This window comes from Anolis sagrei, chromosome 13 (assembly GCF_037176765.1).
Source record: "Anolis sagrei isolate rAnoSag1 chromosome 13, rAnoSag1.mat, whole genome shotgun sequence".
Taxonomy (NCBI): domain Eukaryota; kingdom Metazoa; phylum Chordata; class Lepidosauria; order Squamata; family Dactyloidae; genus Anolis; species Anolis sagrei.
The window spans coordinates 16,795,393-16,803,077 of NC_090033.1; the positions used below are offsets into that span (position 1 = coordinate 16,795,393).

At 51.5% G+C, this 7,685-nt stretch overlaps 1 protein-coding gene across 1 annotated transcript in view; it reads left to right on the top strand.

Moving 5' to 3' along the window:
* WNT4 (Wnt family member 4) overlaps positions 1-7,685 on the top strand; it is a 72,380-nt gene that overhangs the window by 49,534 nt on the left and 15,161 nt on the right. The gene's annotated exons all lie outside the window — the stretch shown is intronic.

The following is a 7,685-nucleotide window of genomic DNA, read 5'->3' on the forward strand; positions in this document are numbered from 1 at the left end:
CTCCAGGCTACACGATTGGTCCTGTCCCCAGCCTTGCCCCAACCATCCTTCGTAGGGTTTGGATGCAAATGAAGTTGGTTGCCATCAGAGCTTGGGAAAGGATCATTTTGGGGATTGCCCAGATCTCCCATCCAACCTTGATGATGATGAGCTCCAGGCTACACGATGGGTCGGGTCCCCAGTCTTGCCCCAACCATCCTTCGGAGGGTTTGGATGCAAATGAAGTTGGTTGCCATCAGAGCTTGGGAAAGGTTCATTTTGGGGATTGCCCAGATCTCCCATCCAACCTTGATGATGATGAGCTCCAGGCTACACGATTGGTCCTGTCCCCAGCCTTGCCCCAACCATCCTTCGGAGGGTTTGGATGCAAATGAAGTTGGTTGCCATCAGAGCTTGGGAAAGGATCATTTTGGGGATTGCCCAGATCTCCCATCCAACCTTGATGATGATGAGCTCCAGGCTACACGATTGGTCCTGTCCCCAGCCTTGCCCCAACCATCCTTCGGAGGGTTTGGATGCAAATGAAGTTGGTTGCCATCAGAGCTTGGGAAAGGATCATTTTGGGGATTGCCCAGATCTCCCATCCAACCTTGATGATGATGAGCTCCAGGCTACACGATTGGTCCTGTCCCCAGCCTTGCCCCAACCATCCTTCGGAGGGTTTGGATGCAAATGAAGTTGGTTGCCATCAGAGCTTGGGAAAGGTTCATTTTGGGGATTGCCCAGATCTCCCATCCAACCTTGATGATGATGAGCTCCAGGCTACACGATTGGTGCTGTCCCCAGCCTTGCCCCAACCATTCTTCGGAGGGTTTGGATAGCCCAACTGCTTCTGGATATGGAAACTCTGCTTTTGCTTAGGCTTTTGCTTCTGCAAGTGAGATCCAAGGCTCAACTGCTTCTGGATATGGAAGCTCCAGGCCACACGATCGGTGCTGACCCCAGCCTTGCCCCAACCATTCTTCGGAGGATTTGGATAGCCCAACTGCTTCTGGATATGGAAAATCTTTTGCTTCTGCAAGCAGAATCCAAGGCTCAACTGCTTCTGGATCTGAAAGCTCCAGGCCACATGATCCATACTGTCCCCAGCCTTGCCCCAACCATTCTTCGGAGGGTTTGGATAGCCCAACTGCTTCTGGATATGGAAACTCTGCTTTTGCTTAGGCTTTTGCTTCTGCAAGCAGGATCCAAGGCTCAGCTGCTTCTGGATATGTATGCTCGAGGCCACACGATCGATGCTGTCCCCAGCCTTGCCCCAACCACTCTTCGGAGGGTTTGGATAGCCCAACTGCTTCTGGATAGCCCAACTCTGCCTTTACTTTGGCTTTTGCTTATGCAAGTGGGATCCAAGGCCCAACTACTTCTGGATTTGGAAGCTCCAGGCCACACAATCAGTGCTGACCCCAGCCTTGCCCCAACCATTCTTCGGAGGGTTTGGATAGCCCAACTGCTTCTGGATATGGAAACTCTGCTTTTGCTTCTGCAAGTGAGATCCAAAGCTTGACTACTTCTAGATTTGGAAGCTCAGCTTCTGGATATAGAAGTTCTGCTTTTGCTTTGCTTCTGCAAATGTGATCCATTTGCAGAATGGATCTAGAAGCTCTGCTTCTACAAATGAGATGCAAAGCCCAACTGCTTCTGAATATGGAAGCTCTGCTTTTACTTTGGCTTCTGCTTCTGCGAATGTGATCCAAATCTTGAATACTTCTAGATCTGGAAGCTCTGCTTCTGCAAGGCGGGCTCTATAGTGGTTCTCCTTCCTCTGTAAGAAAGAAAACTGCAAGTGTCCCAGTGGGTCAAGCACAGGTGAGCGTCTCGCATTCAGATCATTTGAGCCCCGTATCTGGCCCTTCCCAGGCCCATGACCTTGCCTGGCTACTAGTTGGGCTATTATTCTCCCAGACCACACGACTGGTGCTGTCCCCAGCCTTGCCCCAACCACCCTTCGGAGGGTTTGGATAACCCAAATGCTTCTGGATCTGGAAGCTCTGCTACTGCAAATGAGATCCAAAGCCCTACTGCTTCTGAATCTGGAAGCTCTGCTTTTACTTTGGCTTCTGCTTCTGCAAATGTGATCCAAATCCTGACTACTTCTAGATCTGGAAGCTATGCTTCTGCAAGGTTGGCTCTATAGTGGTTCTCCTTCCTCCATAGCAAGAGTGTCCCAGTGGATCAAGCAGTGGTGAGTGTCTTGCATTCGGATCATTTGAGCCCTGTATCTGGCCCTTCCCTGGCCCATGTCCTTGCCTGGCTACTAGTTGGCCTCTTATTCTCCCAGCTGTGTTAAGAGTCGTTCCAGGCCACACGATCGGTGCTGTCCCCAGCCTTGCCCCAACCATTCTTCGGAGGATTTGGATAGCCCAACTGCTTCTGGATATGGAAATTCTGCTTTTGCTTTGACTTTTGCTTCTGCAAGCGGGATCTAAGGCTCAACTGCTTCTGGATATGGAAGCTCCAAGCCACACAATCAGTGCTGTCCCCAGCCTTGCCCCAACCATTCTTCGGAGGGTTTGGATAGCCCAACTGCTTCTGGATATGGAAACTCTGCTTTTGCTTAGGCTTTTGCTTCTGCAAGCAGGATCCAAGGCTCAACTGCTTCTGGATATGGAAGATCCAGGCCAGATGATTGGTGCTGTCCCCAGCCTTGCCCCAACTATTCTTCGGAGGGTTTGGATAGCCCAACTGCTTCTGGATATGGAAACTCTGCTTTTGCTTAGGCTTTTGCTTCTGCAAGCAGGATCCAAGGCTCAACTGCTTCTGGATATGGAAGATCCAGGCCAGATGATTGGTGCTGTCCCCAGCCTTGCCCCAACCACTCTTCGGAGGGTTTGGATATCCCAACTGCTTCTGGATATGGAAAGTCTGCTTTTGCTTTGACTTTTGCTTCTGCAAGCGGGATCTAAGGCTCAACTGCTTCTGGACGTGGAAACCCAACTGCTTCTGGATATGGAAGCTCCAGGCCACACGATCGGTGCTGTCCCCAGCCTTGCCCCAACCATTCTTCGGAGGGTTTGGATAGCCCAACTGCTTCTGGATATGGAAACTCTGCTTTTGCTTAGGCTTTTGCTTCTGCAAGCAGGATCCAAGGCTCAACTGCTTCTGGATATGGAAGATCCAGGCCAGATGATTGGTGCTGTCCCCAGCCTTGCCCCAACTATTCTTCGGAGGGTTTGGATAGCCCAACTGCTTCTGGATATGGAAACTCTGCTTTTGCTTAGGCTTTTGCTTCTGCAAGCAGGATCCAAGGCTCAACTGCTTCTGGATATGGAAGATCCAGGCCAGATGATTGGTGCTGTCCCCAGCCTTGCCCCAACCACTCTTCGGAGGGTTTGGATATCCCAACTGCTTCTGGATATGGAAAGTCTGCTTTTGCTTTGACTTTTGCTTCTGCAAGCGGGATCTAAGGCTCAACTGCTTCTGGACGTGGAAACCCAACTGCTTCTGGATATGGAAGCTCCAGGCCACACGATCGGTGCTGTCCCCAGCCTTGCCCCAACCATTCTTCGGAGGGTTTGGATAGCCCAACTGCTTCTGGATATGGAAACTCTGCTTTTGCTTAGGCTTTTGCTTCTGCAAGCAGGATCCAAGGCTCAACTGCTTCTGGATATGGAAGATCCAGGCCAGATGATTGGTGCTGTCCCCAGCCTTGCCCCAACTATTCTTCGGAGGGTTTGGATAGCCCAACTGCTTCTGGATATGGAAACTCTGCTTTTGCTTAGGCTTTTGCTTCTGCAAGCAGGATCCAAGGCTCAACTGCTTCTGGATATGGAAGATCCAGGCCAGATGATTGGTGCTGTCCCCAGCCTTGCCCCAACCACTCTTCGGAGGGTTTGGATATCCCAACTGCTTCTGGATATGGAAAGTCTGCTTTTGCTTTGACTTTTGCTTCTGCAAGCGGGATCTAAGGCTCAACTGCTTCTGGACGTGGAAACCCAACTGCTTCTGGATATGGAAGCTCCAGGCCACACGATCGGTGCTGTCCCCAGCCTTGCCCCAACCATTCTTCGGAGGGTTTGGATAGCCCAACTGCTTCTGGATATGGAAACTCTGCTTTTGCTTAGGCTTTTGCTTCTGCAAGCAGGATCCAAGGCTCAACTGCTTCTGGATATGGAAGATCCAGGCCAGATGATTGGTGCTGTCCCCAGCCTTGCCCCAACCACTCTTCGGAGGGTTTGGATATCCCAACTGCTTCTGGATATGGAAAGTCTGCTTTTGCTTTGACTTTTGCTTCTGCAAGCGGGATCTAAGGCTCAACTGCTTCTGGACGTGGAAACCCAACTGCTTCTGGATATGGAAGCTCCAGGCCACACGATCGGTGCTGTCCCCAGCCTTGTCCCAACCATTCTTCGGAGGGTTTGGATAGCCCAACTGCTTCTGGATATGGAAACTCTGCTTTTGCTTAGTCTTTTGCTTCTGCAAGCAGGATCCAAGGCTCAACTGCTTCTGGATATGGAAGCTCCAGGCCACACGATCGGTGCTGTCCCCAGCCTTGCCCCAACCACTCTTCGGAGGGTTTGGATAGCCCAACTGCTTCTGGATATGGAAGCTCTGCTTTTGCTTAGGCTTTTGCTTCTGCAAGTGAGATCCAAGGCCCAACTTCTTCTGGATATGGAACCTCGAGGCCACACGATCGGTGCTGACCCCAGCCTTGCCCCAACCACTCTTCGGAGGGTTTGGATAGCCCAACTGCTTCTGGATATGGAAATCCCAACTGCTTCTGGATATGGAAACTCTGCTTTTACTTTGGCTTTTGCTTCTGCAAGCGGGATCCAAGGCTCAACTGCTTCTGGATCTGGAAACTCCAGGCCACACGATTGGTGCTGTCCCCAGCCTTGCCCCAACCATTCTTCGGAGGGTTTGGATAGCCCAGCTGCTTCTGGATATGGAAACTCTGCCTTTACTTTGACTTTTGCTTCTGCAAGCAGGATCTAAGGCTCAACTGCTTCTGGATCTGGAAGCTCCAGGCCAAACAATAGGTGCTGTCCCCAGCCTTGCCCCAACCATTCTTTGGAGGGTTTGGATAGCCCAATCGCTTCTGGATATGGAAACTCTGCTTTTGCTTTGACTTTTGCTTCTGCAAGCAGGATCTAAGGCTCAACTGCTTCTGGATCTGGAAGCTCCAGGCCACACGATCGGTGCTGTCCCCAGCCTTGCCCCAACCATTCTTCGGAGGTCTGGATATAGCCCAACTGCTTCTGGATATGGAAACTCTGCTTTTGCTTTGGCTTTTGCTTCTGCAAGCGGGATCAAAGGCTCAACTGCTTCTGGATATGGAAGCTCCAGGCCACACGATCGGTGCTGCCCCCAGCCTTTCCCCAACCATTCTTTGGAGGGTTTGGATAGCCCAACTGCTTCTAGATATGGAAACTCTGCTTTTGCTTAGGATTTTGCTTCTGCAAGCGGGATCCAAAGCCCAACTACTTCTGGATCTGGAAGCTCCAGGTCACGCAATCGGTGCTGTCCCCAGCCTTGCCCCAACCATTCTTCGGAGGTTTGGATATCCCAACTGCTTCTGGATATGGAAACTCTGCTTTTGCTTTGGCTTTTGCTTCTGCAAGCGGGATCCAAGACCCAACTACTTCTGGATCTGGAAGCTCCACGCCACACAATCGGTGCTGTCCCCAGCCTTGTCCCAACTATTTTTCGGAGGGTTTGGATAGCCCAACTGCTTCTGGATATGGAAACTCTGCTTTTGTTTGGCTTTTGCTTCTGCAAGCGAGATCCAAGGCCCAACTGCTTCTGGATATGGAAGCTCCAGGTCACGCAATCGGTGCTGTCCCCAGCCTTGCCCCAACCATTCTACGGAGGGTTTGGAAAGCCCAACTGCTTCTGGATATGGAAACTCTGGCTTTTGCTTCTGCAAGCGGGATCCAAGGCTCAACTGCTTCTGAACATGGAAGCTCCAGGCCACACGATCGGTGCTGACCCCAGCCTTGCCCCAACCATTCTTCGGAGGGTTTGGATAGCCCAACTGCTTCTGGATATGGAAACTCTGCTTTTGTTTGGCTTTTGCTTCTGCAAGCGAGATCCAAGGCCCAACTGCTTCTGGATATGGAAGCTCCAGGTCACGCAATCGGTGCTGTCCCCAGCCTTGCCCCAACCATTCTACGGAGGGTTTGGAAAGCCCAACTGCTTCTGGATATGGAAACTCTGCTTTTGCTTTGACTTTTGCTTCTGCAAGTGAGATCCAAGGCCCAACTGCTTCTGGATGTAGAAGCTAGGCCTGGGTAACAACGCAAAAATTTGTTTCTAAAATCGATTTGTAATTGGGGTGTTTTTTTGTTTCGATATTTAAAATAATTACAAAATTTTCCAAAAAAAAAGTTCGGTATTTACGAAATTTCGTAAATATTTACAAAACATTTTGTAAAGATGGCGCCCTTTTTTTTCCAATATTTTTTAAATATTTTTTTAAATTTAATTATTAATTTAGTAGAATAGGGAGGAGAAATTATTATTAAGGAGGGAAGGCAGGCACTCACTCTGGCGGGCCCTCTCGCTCGCCACTCGCTCGCCGCTCGCCCTCTCGCTAGGATGGGTTCCTTCCAGGAGGGGCTCTTTTTCCCAGGCTGCCAAACTACAACTCCCAGGATGCTACAGCATTGAGCCAATGTGGTGCCAAACCTCATCCAGGCTGCAGTGTAGATGGCTGCAGGATGGAGGGGTTTCCTGCCTCGAATTGAGAGAGAGAGAGAGAGAGAGAGAGAGAGAGAGAAGAGGAAGCAAGTGAGCCTTCTTTGGAAGAGAGCTCAGAACCCCCCTGCGAAAGGTGAGAGAGAGAGAAAGAAGAGAAAAGGAAAGAAAGAGAAGGAGACCTCCCTCTCGCCCTCTCGCTCGCCCTCTCGCTCGCCCTCTCGCTCACCGCTCGCCCTCGCCCTCTCGCTCGCCGCTCGCCCTCTCGCTCGCCCTCTCGCTCACCGCTCGCCCTCTCTCTCGCCCTCTCGCTCGCCGCTCGCCCTCTCTCTCGCCCTCTCGCTCGCCGCTCGCCCTCTCTCTCGCCCTCTCGCTCGCCGCTCGCCCTCGCCCTCTCGCTCGCCGCTCGCCCTCGCCCTCTTGCTCGCCGCTCGCCCTCTCGCTCGCCCTCTCGCTCGCTTCCTCAGCCGGCGCCGAGAGAGGAGAGCTCCCAGCAAGCCAGGCGGCCATCTTACGTATTTCCGAAATGGACGGAAATACAAAATTTTTTGGCGCCTGCCGTTTCGATATTTAAAAACACTTCCAGGTTTAAAAATAGGTTTTGTAATCGTTTTGTAATTCAAAAATTAACGAATTTTTTAACGAATTACGAATTAACGAAATGAATTGCCCAGCCCTAGTAGAAGCCCAACTGCTTCCGCTCCCTTTTATTTGCCCCCACCATCCTCCTGTCGAAAGAGGCCTGCCTTGGCTTTGTGGCCTCCTCCGGATGTGGCTCCCCCCCCCCCCAGCTCCGTCCTCCGGCTCCTGCCCAAGAAAACACTCCCAAGCAAAGGTCCGGAGAGTGCCTGTCCCTATTTGAGTCCTATTACGGTTTGCCCCTGGAAATGCCAGAAATACCAGCCGCGGAGGAGCGCAACCCACCAGCGCTAGCCTGCTATTAACCTTGAGGTCGTTCGTGTTGGCTGCCAAACCCCGAACATCCCAGAGGTGCCTTCCTTCGTCTTTCGCTTTGTGCCAAAACCTCTGCCAGACAGAACTGGCCCTGTGAC